General features: G+C 39.9%; 1 protein-coding gene across 2 annotated transcripts in view; it reads right to left on the bottom strand.

The window, feature by feature from the left end:
- The window catches only part of ptprea (protein tyrosine phosphatase receptor type Ea), a 94,399-nt gene that overhangs the window by 55,705 nt on the left and 26,095 nt on the right, over positions 1 to 12,599 (bottom strand). Inside the window, exon 1 of one of the 2 annotated variants that reach the window (XM_053639001.1) lies at positions 9,210 to 9,255. The exons of the other annotated variant lie outside the window; for it this stretch is intronic. The gene's annotated coding sequence lies outside the window, so the exon portion shown is untranslated. Of the gene's footprint in view, positions 1 to 9,209; positions 9,256 to 12,599 lie in introns of those variants that run through there. 2 annotated transcript variants of the gene reach the window in all.

Below are 12,599 nucleotides of genomic sequence, written 5' to 3' on the forward strand. Positions count from 1 at the left end.
TCCTCTTTAACAGGGTTTTAGCTTAAAATCTTTCTTAGTTCCTGACCTATTGAACTAGCATGAGGATGTGTTTTTGATAGGGACTGAAAAGTACTTCTGTAATTTGCTCTGGATAAGGACGTCTGCTAAATACTGTAAATGTAATGTAAATGAATGGATATATTGTATTATCCATCCATCCATACATCCATCCATTTTCTATATTGCTTATCCTACAGGGTCATGGGGAGCCTGGAGCCTATCCCAGGGAGCATAGGGCACAAGACGGGGTACGACCTGGACAGGTTGCCAGTACATGACAGGGCACAATCACATACACATTCATTCACTTTGGACATGCCAATCAGCCTACCATGCATGTCTTTGGACTGGGGGAGGAAACTGGAGTACCTGAAGGAAAACTTCTCTGGAGAGAACATGCAAACTCTGCACACACAGGGCCGTGGCAGGAATCAAACCCCCAACCCTGGAGGTGTGAGGCGAACGTGTGTCAACTTTGTTTCATATTTTTAGTAGCAGTGAGTTACTGATATGCTTCTTTGTATTTGTTAAAATAATTCAGTCAGTTCTATTTAGTTAGTAGATGAGAGTGGGAAAAAAACTGCATGAATTATAAATAAGGAATAAGCCTGCAGTGGATTATTTTCCTATAACAGCATGGCCAGAAGTGTTTTATTCCTCATATACCACAGCGATTTGCCAACAATTGCAATTTTTAATTTATTCATGAACACCACAGCATGCTTTATAACAATTTAAAGTTACATTTAATGTTATATAAAATCTACAACACGACTTAGATCCTGGTACCACTTATATTTTATGTTATAGCAGCGATAAACATTCATTCCCTCAACAGCCTTTTTCATTAAAAAAATGCAACTTGAAATTTTACTGAGAAACTGAATAGCTGAAACTCATATCAGAATTACTGACCATTACAAAGCGCTGACACCCTAAACTCCCTTCATAAATGTTAAACAAGCATATCCTTACTGAAAACTTTACCATATCAATGAGTATAATGAGTTTTTCTTTTTCTAAACAACATGTTTTATAAATCTGTTTATTATTAGGCTTGGATTATGTGGAGCACCCACCATCCGAGTCCCTGTGAATGCACTGTTACTATAGAAACAATAACATACAGTAAATATAAGGAGTGCATTCACACAATATAAACTATCATCAATCATTTACATTATAGACAAAACTACTGTCAGAGCTGTGTTGTTATAGAAAATGAATCAACTATGGTCTATGGTCACAGGCAACCTGACCATAACATAAGCATAATTAAAACTTTCCAGAATCATCAGAGATCAGTGATTACCACAAGATGGGAGTTTTGAAATCCGCTCCGTCCTTGTGTTTAGTTTTGTTATCTCAAACAGAGGAGTCTGAGATCATTTTCTACAAAGGCTATTTATACAAGAGATTTCACACTATTCAAGTATCTTTACTAGTTTTGATCAAACAGTGTGATCAAGTCTGCATTACACATTTTATATAAAGGCAAAAATATTTGAATTTAAAGGTTTACATGCTCTATTTACTAGTTTGTTTGTTTTTTATCTTACCTTTGTCAGTTTTACAAATTATAACCAAATGTACACAGTGCCCTGAGCTTTGCTGCAGAAAAGAATTACCCAACATGGTGTAATGCAAGAAAAATCTCTGCAGGAAAGATCATATATGCATTTAAATGAGTGTGACTAGGGAGAGAGAGAGGTGGGGGTGTGAGTAAGAAGGGAGATAGGGTAGCACGAACGCTATATACCTGGGAAAACAGCAGAGCTTATAGCAATAAACCTAGTGCTTGTACGTTCCACGCCGTTGCTATGGCGATGGTCTCATTTAGTTGCCAGACGGAGCAGGGGGTTATAGGCTCTTTATTTTTTCATCCCATCCTTTACATGGCATCATGGGTAAGGTGGGTACATTTCGTCAGAGTGTCAGTACCGTAATGGATCCCACTGTCCCTGATATCAGTGGTGGAAAATGAAATGTCATGCTGTGACAGGCACAAAATGACCTAAATGAAAGTTGCTATTGAGGTTTGCTTATAGAGGTGTCGCTGACTATTTTCTCATCATTTGAAATTGCTCTGAAAGAAGTACTGTAGGTTGCATAATGGCGAGCACTTTGGCATGTGTCATGATGAAATTTAAAATAGAGCTGCACAATTTAAAAGCTCTGCACTGATTCAATGTCAAAACACATCAAAATTACACAATAATGCCTCCGTTCAGAATTCAAATACAATGCCATAGAAGCATCACATTCTCATAATATGTACCCATTTTCACTGCACATGCACAACATGATGTATACAATAAAAATGTGTGCAAGACTGTTATATAAAGAGATTAGAGGAACAAATGAAGCAAAACTGAAATTGAAGTCTCATAACGGGCTGCCTTGCTTCAAACACTCCCATATAAACGAATCCAACTAATCAATGAGGACACGCATCTTTTATCTTCTCAGCATGAGCTCCGTCTCAGCACTGTGGAGAGGCAGGCCGAGGTGACCTTTAGAGTGCGAGATGAAAAAGACCATGCTGTGACCGACGAGTAGCAGTGCGTGAAATCTGGTTATAGCCCTTTTAAATGTGTAGGACAAGTGCCCAGTCACTTGTGGTGCTCACCTTTGCTCTGTGCTGCCCTGCTTACGTGTGTGTGTGTGTGTGTCACAGCACTCCGGCTCTGCTGAGGTTGGAGATCTGATTTAGCCGTGCATAAGGTTTATGAGAAGGGTTAGGAGAGAGATGAGGGAGAAAGAGCATGATGCAAGTATGATTTGACATCTAGATTATATGCATATGTTGTTCAGATAATCCATATTGACAGATATGGCATTATTGCACATACGTGATATGTAGCAAATATTTTGCTGGGAGATATCATTCCATCCATCAATCCATTTTCTGTACCGCTTATTCTACACAGGGTCACGAGGGGCCTGGAGCCTATCCCAGGGGACTCAGGACACAAGGTGGGGGACACCCTGGACAGGGTGCTAACTCATCACGGGGCACAATTGGACATCCAATCACATACTATGGACAGTTCAGGCTGATTTATGGACAATCAGCCTACAACGCATGTCTTCGGACTAGGGGAGGAAACCAGAGTCCCTGGAGGAAACCCCCGAAGCACAGGGAGAACATGCAAACTCTGTGCACACAGGGCAGAGGCGAGAATCAAACCCCCAACTCTATATATTCAGATTTCTATAGCAATGTCTATTGCTGCTTTGTGACAATGTCTGTTGTTAAAAGCGCTATATAAATAACAATTAAATCAAATTGAATATGCACAGAGTAAGTATTATATAGAAAGTGTGTGATGGCTGCATCATGTACTTTGTACCGATCAATAGTAACAATCACAGAGTAATGGTACAGTGTAACAAAAAACATTACAATGACATTTGTGTGGTTAGACGAAGCTCATTTATAAGCTGTGTTAAATTGATTTAAATGTATTTCTATTTGACTCATTTCTTCTTTTATATAGAATACAGTGCCGCGTAGGGCAGCGAGCTCGTCGCTGCTAGAAAAGAATCTAATCTCTGCAAAAATCACAAGCATTAATTGAACTCCTACAGAGTTCTATCTGCCCCCACAGGGCAGCATTTGATCTAATTTATCTCCATGTGGGAAAATTAGAGACGAGCGGAACAGATTTTAAAAAGGACAACTATGAGTCAGCTTTCAGAAATTATAGCTCATAGTCATAGTGCAGAATGGCTTTAATGATAAATTTATTTTAATCTTCAGTCTGATTACACTGCAGGATTATTTGGACATACTCTATATGGAGTATGGAGCTAAAATGTGGCAAACTGGAGACACAAACAGACCTGGAGTGTCATCATTCTGCGTATTTATGTATTTAATGTTTCATTCCTTTTGCCTAAACCCCTGAGGAGTGATAAGGAAGTAGCACACTCTGAACCAGACCAGGTCCCCCTCGCCTTCTCACTGCATCTCAAAATATCAGAGCAAGTCACATGTCATGTTTCTGTCCCAAAAAGACCTCATTTATGTGCTCCAGTTTCAATCAATCTGTCCAAAGAGGACCATTTTTAATAATAGATCATTTTCTCGTACCAGTTTTGCCAATCTGGCACGCATGTGTTTACATGAGATCAAAAAACATGCATGTTTTCATCTAGTCCGATAGACTATTAATTAACTAATGACTTTTTTTCTCCTCTCATTTATTTGCTGTCCTATATTTTAAAAATATAGTGAAAATGTATTGATGAGAAAATACAGATCATGTCGATAATACATCCATCCATCCATTTTCTGTACTGCTTATCCTACAGGGTCACAAGGAACCTGGAGCCTATTCCAGGGAGCATCGGGCACAAGGCGGGGTACACCCTGGACAGGGTGCCAATCCATCGCAGGGCACACTCACATACACATTCAGACACCCATTCATACACTATGGACACGCCAATCTACCTACCATGCATGTCTTCGGACTGAGGAGTACCCGGAGGAAACCCTCTGCACCACAGGGAGAACATGCAATCTCTGCACACACAGGGTCATGGTGTGAATCGAACCCACAACTCTGGAGGTGTGAGGCGAACATGCTAACCACTAAGCCACCGTGCGCCCATGTGGATAATACAGCAGATTCATACCGTAATTCAGAAAAATAAAACCTGCCAGGTAAACCTAGAAGTTGTTGTATGTTTAAATATTTCAACCCATACAGTATACAGTAGCAACACAAAAACACTTTTCAATCTAGAACTGGTAATACGATGAGAGTTTATAATGATATTGATATTGAATGTTACAATATACCTTTCTGAGATATTGAAATACATGTGCTTTTTATATCCATTGCGAATTCTGATTGGAAGAAGCTTATCTGATGTTACTGATATAGCCCTGCTAAATCAAGAACCTGATGTGGTCTTCTGCTGCTTCAATGTTTGGCTTGTTCTGAGATGCTTTTCTACTCAACACAGTTGTTAAGAGTAGTTATTTAAGTTATTTAAGTAGTTATTTAAGTTTGCACTGCTGCCATATGATTAGCTGATTGGAAAATTTTATGAATGAGCAGGTGTACAGGAGTTCCTACTAAAGTGGTGGGTGAGTGTATACAGTATACCATCATAAATATTGTGTACAGTAGATATTTGTCATCCTAATATTTGTCACCCTCACTAATTTAATCTAATACTCCTTCTGATATAACAGACATTATAAATGGTCTGCACTTATATAGCACTTTTATCCAAAGTGCTTTACACTGGGTTTCATTCACCCATTCAAACACACACTCAAATCCAATTGTAGCAGAGCTGCCATGCATGGTGCTAACTTGCCATCGGGAGTAACTTGGAGTTCAGTGTCTTTCCCAAGGATACATCGGCATGTGGAGTCACGTGGGCCAGGAATCAAACCACCAACCCTACAATTAGTGGACAACCCGCTCTACCACCTGAGTCACAGATGCCCTTATAATATATACCCCACTGTCTCCAGAATTCACCATATATCTGAATTTAATATATGTTCGCATTTAGTTTAAGGAAATGTTGCACCAGAAATTGTTCTTTAACTACAACCCTTATAATCAACATACAGAAGCCATGCTGTATGCAGCTTTTACAAAAGCCTGGGGCATAACCTTGCATATATCAACTTCCAATAAGAACTGCACTGATTAAGAAATATAGAAGCTTGCAATTACAACCATGTAAATCCACCATCAGTCAGCACCCGCATTCACTGCAGAGACTTACCCAATTTGCCTGGTGTCTCTATCAGAGTGCTTTGGCTGAACTCTCTCTGCTTTATCGTTCATTTCCTCTCTTCCGCTGTCTTTTCTCCCTCAGCTGGACCCTGAGTGCAGTCACACACTTGGATAGTCCTGAGCAGAAGAAAGGTGGGCATTGTGGCAGTCATCTGCACCTGGTCCACTGTGCCCATGCCCAGTCTAGAGTCAGAAAGCTGAAAGTGCACACTTCTGCGGATATCTGATAAGTGTCCCCAGTCCCAGCCCTGGTGATTCTGGTGCTTTTCATGTGATTTATAAAATGTCTTGCCTTTAGGTTCCTAAAAGCCTGAAGTATAAGTGGTGGGTGAATGACGACCCTGAAAATTGATTAGGATAAAAGTAGTTACGCAGTACTTCTGGACACTGTACCAGATGATATTTTGAGCATCCATCCATCTTCTATACCGCTTATCCTTCAGGGTCATGGGGAACCTGGAGCCCATCCCAGGGAGCATCGGGCACAAGGTGGGTACACCTGACCCTGGACAGGGTGCCGACATTTTGAGCAATAGGTTTAATTTGTCTTAGCTTAAGGACAGAGAACCAGAAAAGGGAGCAAGAGAGCAGGATCTAAATCTCTCACTGTCAGGACAGAAGAAAATAACAGCAGCTCATAAATCAGCAGCTTTCTGCACCCATTTCTGTCTCACATACAGTATATATATCTTACATATTTTTTCTTTTACCTTGAGGTTAAAAATAGCTATTCTTGTGTGTGCTCTCTCAAATGTGAGAGCACACACACACACACCTGCCAACTGTGATTCTTTTCTGTAGAGGAGCACAAGCACATACACACCGTATTGCTCCTATTCCTTAACACATGACAGGAGAAGTCACCTGAGCATCCCGGGGAAGAGTTAATGCTATGTAGCTCCAGGGTTCTGTCTATGAGATTAAAGAATTGTGGCAGCTTCTATCAGAGAAGATGAAAATCTTGTGAAAGACAAATGTTCTAGACACTGAGGTGCAGGAGCAGGCACCACCAACCATACACACTTGTATCATCCAAAATCCACTATTCACTAAGGGTTACAACAAAAATACCATGGATTTTAATACATTATCACAATATGGAATATTTATCCTTATATATGTTAGGTTTTGCTCACAAACACCAACAGAAGTGGAGCCATATTATGAAAATTAGGCTTTGATATTTTTCTATCCAACATGTCCAAAAGCTTTAACAAGAAAGTGGAGAATAAATGCAACAGGTTGTACAAATAATGTTACCAGGATGGAAACTAGGCTGCTTATCAATATCAATATTTTTAAAAAATTGTCAATCAATAATTATTCATAATAGCCATGAAATGTCTCCTGGTCTTTTTTCCTATCTTCAGCTGTATACTTTTTGTGAGCCTGTGCCATAGCTTCAGATTCCTGCTCTTGGCTGAAACAAGTGGGGTGTGATATGCTTTTTTGCTTACCATGTCTGTAAAGAGTGGTTACTTGAGTTGCCATGGCCTCCATAAGAGCGCAAACCAGACTGGTCATTATCATCTGACCTCTCTCAACAACACTGACGTGATTTTCCCCCCACACCACTCTGTGTAAACAGTTATGTCCCAAAATCCCAGGAAATCAGCTGTTTTTGAAATATTCAAAGCAGCCTGTCTGGCACCACAGACATGCTACAGTCAAAGTCACCGAGATTACATTTTTCCCCATTCTGATGTTTGATGTGAACAATAACTGATATCTGCATGTTTTGCCACCACATGATTGGCTGATTGTATAACATTGTCCACAACATCCATCAGATACTAGACATTATCAACCACTTTAACAATCATGTATCTTTATCAGCTCAAGTCATCTTCTGACCCTTTTGGGGTCAGATTTCAGAACTCACAACAAAGACACCTACAGACCAGGCTTGGTTTCTATTAGGATGTCAGCATCGGATGTGAATTAAGCATACTCTGAGCTCTGGTTTCTGTATCAAACAGACAATCAAAAAAAGTAGAATCCGTGCACTACAGATCAAATACAGCCCTTAAGCAAGTCATACACTCCACATAACGTATGCCTCCATAAGCCTATCCCAATACACTAATATTCATCACTATGATCTACAGAAGTACACCAAAATCTGAATAATTCATTCAAATATAGTCCCAGTGACTTAATATGTTCTGTCAATGTGTCATAATATGCTGATATTATAACACCACTGAGAAAATTTCCCTTCCTTAATTACTCTGCTGATTCTTCCACTTTATATTTGTTAACTCAAATGCTGAAAATGCTTAGCTGATGAATCCACTTCCTGGAGATGTTAAGCTTTTAATCAGAGGGGTATTTGATGAGGCCAAGTGAGAGTTATTAATCAGAAGAGGCTTTGGAAGAGCAGCACCAGACAGCTGATGTAGCTGAGCTGAATTCAGATAAATTATGTTTACCGACAGCTCAGTCTCTGAGTTCAAGAAGAAGAGCAAGAGTAGAAGGAATGATGTGAAAGGAAAAAGAATAGGAAAAGAATGCGAACAGGCATTGGAGCCACTCATCAAGGTTCACTTGGGCAAGAATGAGACATGACCTATCCTTTGTTGTCTGTTTTCCTCTCTCTCTCTCTCTCTCTCTCTCTCTCATCCTTTTCTCTCCATCCTGCTATTCATTCAGGCTTCATGATGGCCTTTAGCCAGACTAAGCAGAAGTTTGCTGATAACATCAGACTGTTGAGAAACATTGGAATTCACCCGCCGAGCTCTCTCTCTCTCTCTCTCTCTCTTGCGTATAGTAAAGAGGAAATCATAATTTCATGCTTTTTCTCATTTTCTCTCTTCTAGAGTTTGTTTTGACTTTATTAAGTGTACATGAACTTATAACCTTGAAGAGACAGCCCACATTGAGATAATGTGAAATAAGAGTTAAAGAGTTTGAAAAAAAAATCCCCAAAATACAAAATAGCTTGCATACAATTAAAAGTGAGAATTCCTTAGTACATAAAAGTAGATTGCTAGTGTCTACTAATCATAGGCCCTATATATTAGAAAAGTTTGTACTCAGTCCACATTTGTTTTGTGAAACTGTGAAAGTATGCTTGCAATTCATTGTCAAGCCTTCTAATTTTCACCATACACCAAGTTATATTAACCAACATCAATCCCACTTGAATCTAGCCAAAATATAGCCATTGGTTTGTAATTGCACATGAACATGCAATAAATTGTACACAGGGAAACACACAAACTTAACCAAGCATACACTAATACAACCCAATGAATAAGAAGGACACACTTTCAAAGGTCACAGTTAAACCAGTTTTTGTGCATACCTTCTGATGTTAAATATTCATGGAGATACCAATCTAGCATGAAAGTCTCATACAAAATGAACAGATAAATAGAGTTTAAAAGAAAAGCTCTCATTGGTTGGCAATGCATGTACCTAAATTAAGTTGGTGTCCTGAGTGAGTCCTGTCTGCGAGAGCTCCTGAAATCCAAAAATCCTGCTAAGTTTACAGAACAGAAGAGAGATTTAATAGTCCAATATCAGCAGAGCCGGGCAGCTGTTGTCGATTTCAGTTTGAGGCATTTGAAGAGATGCCAAGTCTCTTTGATGAGCCAGAAGAACAGTAACGCATGACGTTACTTCCTGTGGATTCAGGGTGTTTGCAGTCATGTGTATGAGCATGTAAATTTAGCCTGGTTGAGAACTTCTCACAGTAGAAGACATGGCATAATACTGTCTTATTCACCTGAGGAGAAATAACACAATTCTTTCTCACATGAGGAGAAACAGCATAATATTGTCTTCCTCACATTAGAAGAAACCACACAATACTGTCCTTCTCTTACTGAACATGGAACCTGGGATCAACTTGGTTTCAGTGGTGAGCAGGTGAAATACAGTGACCTACTGATTAAACATCAAGCTATTGTTCAGTGGGTATCATCATGTTTCCCATGATGCTTCAGCAACTGCAGGTAGTTTAGGCCAGTTTCCCTGACATGGTGTGTCCTGCTGAAGAAAGGTTTACTTGTGATGTTCACACAAGAACTGCCAATTTGTTCTAGAGCCCAGATACCAAATCTACCTTTCAGGGAATAGTCAGGTATCTGCCAGGAAAGTATTGAGTTAGTAGGATGAATGGTGGCCTTGAAGCTGATAAGACATTAGGACATGCTAGAGACAGAGGAAATGCATGCTGGGTATGAGAACTGATTCCTGAGTCAGACAAGGCTGTCTGGAACACAGGATTTTAGAATACTTTTGTACTATTTTCATTTGATATATAGGTCCTGTTTAAACATAATACACCTCATGGAGGTGCAATGTACCTGGATGCTGTTTCTTTATCATATGCTACTCATTCTGAATCCCACTTGCTGCAATCAAGACTTTGGATGAGGCACAATCTGGTTAACGATGATGAACAACAAACTTTTCAGAATCACAAACATGCAGGAAGTGGCCATGTAACTCTCCTGTGTACAGTCATCTAGACAAAACAGCACTGAGTAAGATCTTGAACATGTGATACCAAGACAGAACACCAGAGTTCACAGTCAAAACGTTAGCCAGTGACTTGCTGATGTAACCCAGTGTTACACAATCATGTACTTCTTCGTTCCACGTAGTCCCCTTGTATTAAGGAACTTGCTAACAAGCTAATGAACAAACTAATTTTTGCCATGTGTTATTACTTTACATTAGCTACCAATTTTTAGCCTAGTCGTTTAGGATTCCAGGCAGCCAAAACAAAGAAGTGGTCAGCCTATTAGAGTTTTCACTTGCCTGTTGAGCTAGCTAATGCATTTATTATTTCCCCACCATTATTTGTCAAATATACTTTACAGCACAGTGAAATTCTTTTCTTTGTATATCCCAGCTTGTTAGGAAGTTGGGGTCAGACCATGATATGGTGCCCCTGGAACAGAGAGGGTTAAGGGCTTTTCTCAAGAGAGTGGCTTGTGGTGCTGTGATTGAATCCCAAATTTCTGGTCAGGAACCTGAGGTCAGAGATGATACAGCTAGATCAGACAGGGTTAAGGGCCTTGCTCAAGGGCCCAGCGGTGCTGGGGCCTGAACCCCTAACCTTCTGATTAGTAACACAGAGCCTTAACAGTCAACTTTTTTATCTGGGCATACTACAGTATACTGCCACCATCCTTTTACTCTTAAATGTATCACCTAATGAACTTGTAAAGTATTGGACCTGCTTATAAAGATGATGTCTTTTCCCAAATGAAAATAGCAAGAGAAAGTGGACAAGGGTACATTAAAAAAACAGGTAGTTGAATGCATAATCTATGTATATCTCCTCACGTGATGTTTGGGTGGAGTCTCTTTCTCATACTCTACAGACAACACATGTGGTTGAATATATCTCAACGGGTCAATACAGCATTCTGGAAGCTCATCAAATATTAAACAGCAGCATATGAAGGCTGACATGGCACTCATTTCCCATGTGTGAGAAATTCCTCACCTTCCCATGTAGCTTAGCAACCCCAGTGCCATGGTTACTCTTACCACTCGCTGCCTTGTGCATATATATATATTTCTGCCTGATTAATCATACAGGTTAGTTGGAGGAGTGCTGGGGACACAGGTGCCTATCTATTTATGATGTGAGGACACTTTTTAAATAAAGCTTGTATTTGCAAGTTTTCTTTGCAAAAATAAATAAATAAATAAATAAATAAATAAATAAACACTCCCAATAACTAGTCTTAATCATCCACAATCAATCACACTGTGAAAAAAAGAGCTAACCCATAAGTTTGAGAGGTTCTGTTGCCTATACAAGGTTCTGCTTTCAGAAAGCTTGACTATATCTGGCCCTTGTAAAATTTTGCAAATGATCGAGTTCCTCCTTTCACTGTTTTCAGGAGGCTCTTATGCTCCTTCTTCCCTTTTGACTGCTCTGAACCTCAGAATGCCTGAAAGCTGTGAAGGCAGCCTTTGTTTGGTTGTTATTTATTCAGTCCTGGAAGGAGTGCAGCTTCCACCTCCGCATCCTGGAGACAACAAACCCTCATCTGATCCTTTCTGATAATAAAGCACAATTCAGCAAGTCTACACAGCTTCCACCTAAGGCCATCCGCGGCCTCGTAGCGTCTAGACGTGAACATATGGGAGAGAGAGAGAGAGAGAGAAAGAGAGAGAGAGGACCATGCAAATGCAGCCAGCCACTTGAAATGTGCAGTAATTGCATTCTTCAGCAACCTTGTTTATTATCTGCTTCACTACTCTGCTTGATGCCAGCAACCTGCCGATTTTGATTAGCTCAAAAGCAGTATATGCTGTTGCTACTCTGGCTTCCCAAAAGCATTTAAGGTCATCTTAAAGGAGCAGTTTGTCATTTTTGGAGCCCTCTGCTGCCTGCGAGATATATTACATTTGTAATGAAAACATTGACAAGACCTCCAGCTCTTCCCACCCAAATCCACCCCTTCTTTTGAAACCATGTATGGCTTAGTGGTTGTTTAAGGAAATAAGGCAGATCAGACAAGCTGTCTTCTAGCTATGGGTGGTGCAAATGGAGCCACTGCATCAACGTGCAACAGCTATGTCACATTGAACAAACTCTCACACAAATTTTTTCTCCAACATAATCCTTCTATAAGTTCTATAGATTCTAAAGTCAGGATTTTATTTGTCACATACACAATTATATACAGTATGTAACTTGCAATGAAATGAAAACCTGCAAAGTGGGTGCAAAGTGCAGTGTACAGTGTGCGGAATTTCAGTGTGGTGCAGAGTGAACTATAGAATCCATATGGAGTCCAAAGGGATCTGTATAGAGGACATGTCCGTATTGAGGAGTCT

The sequence above is a fragment of the Ictalurus furcatus genome, chromosome 13, assembly GCF_023375685.1.
Source record: "Ictalurus furcatus strain D&B chromosome 13, Billie_1.0, whole genome shotgun sequence".
NCBI classification, from domain to species: domain Eukaryota; kingdom Metazoa; phylum Chordata; class Actinopteri; order Siluriformes; family Ictaluridae; genus Ictalurus; species Ictalurus furcatus.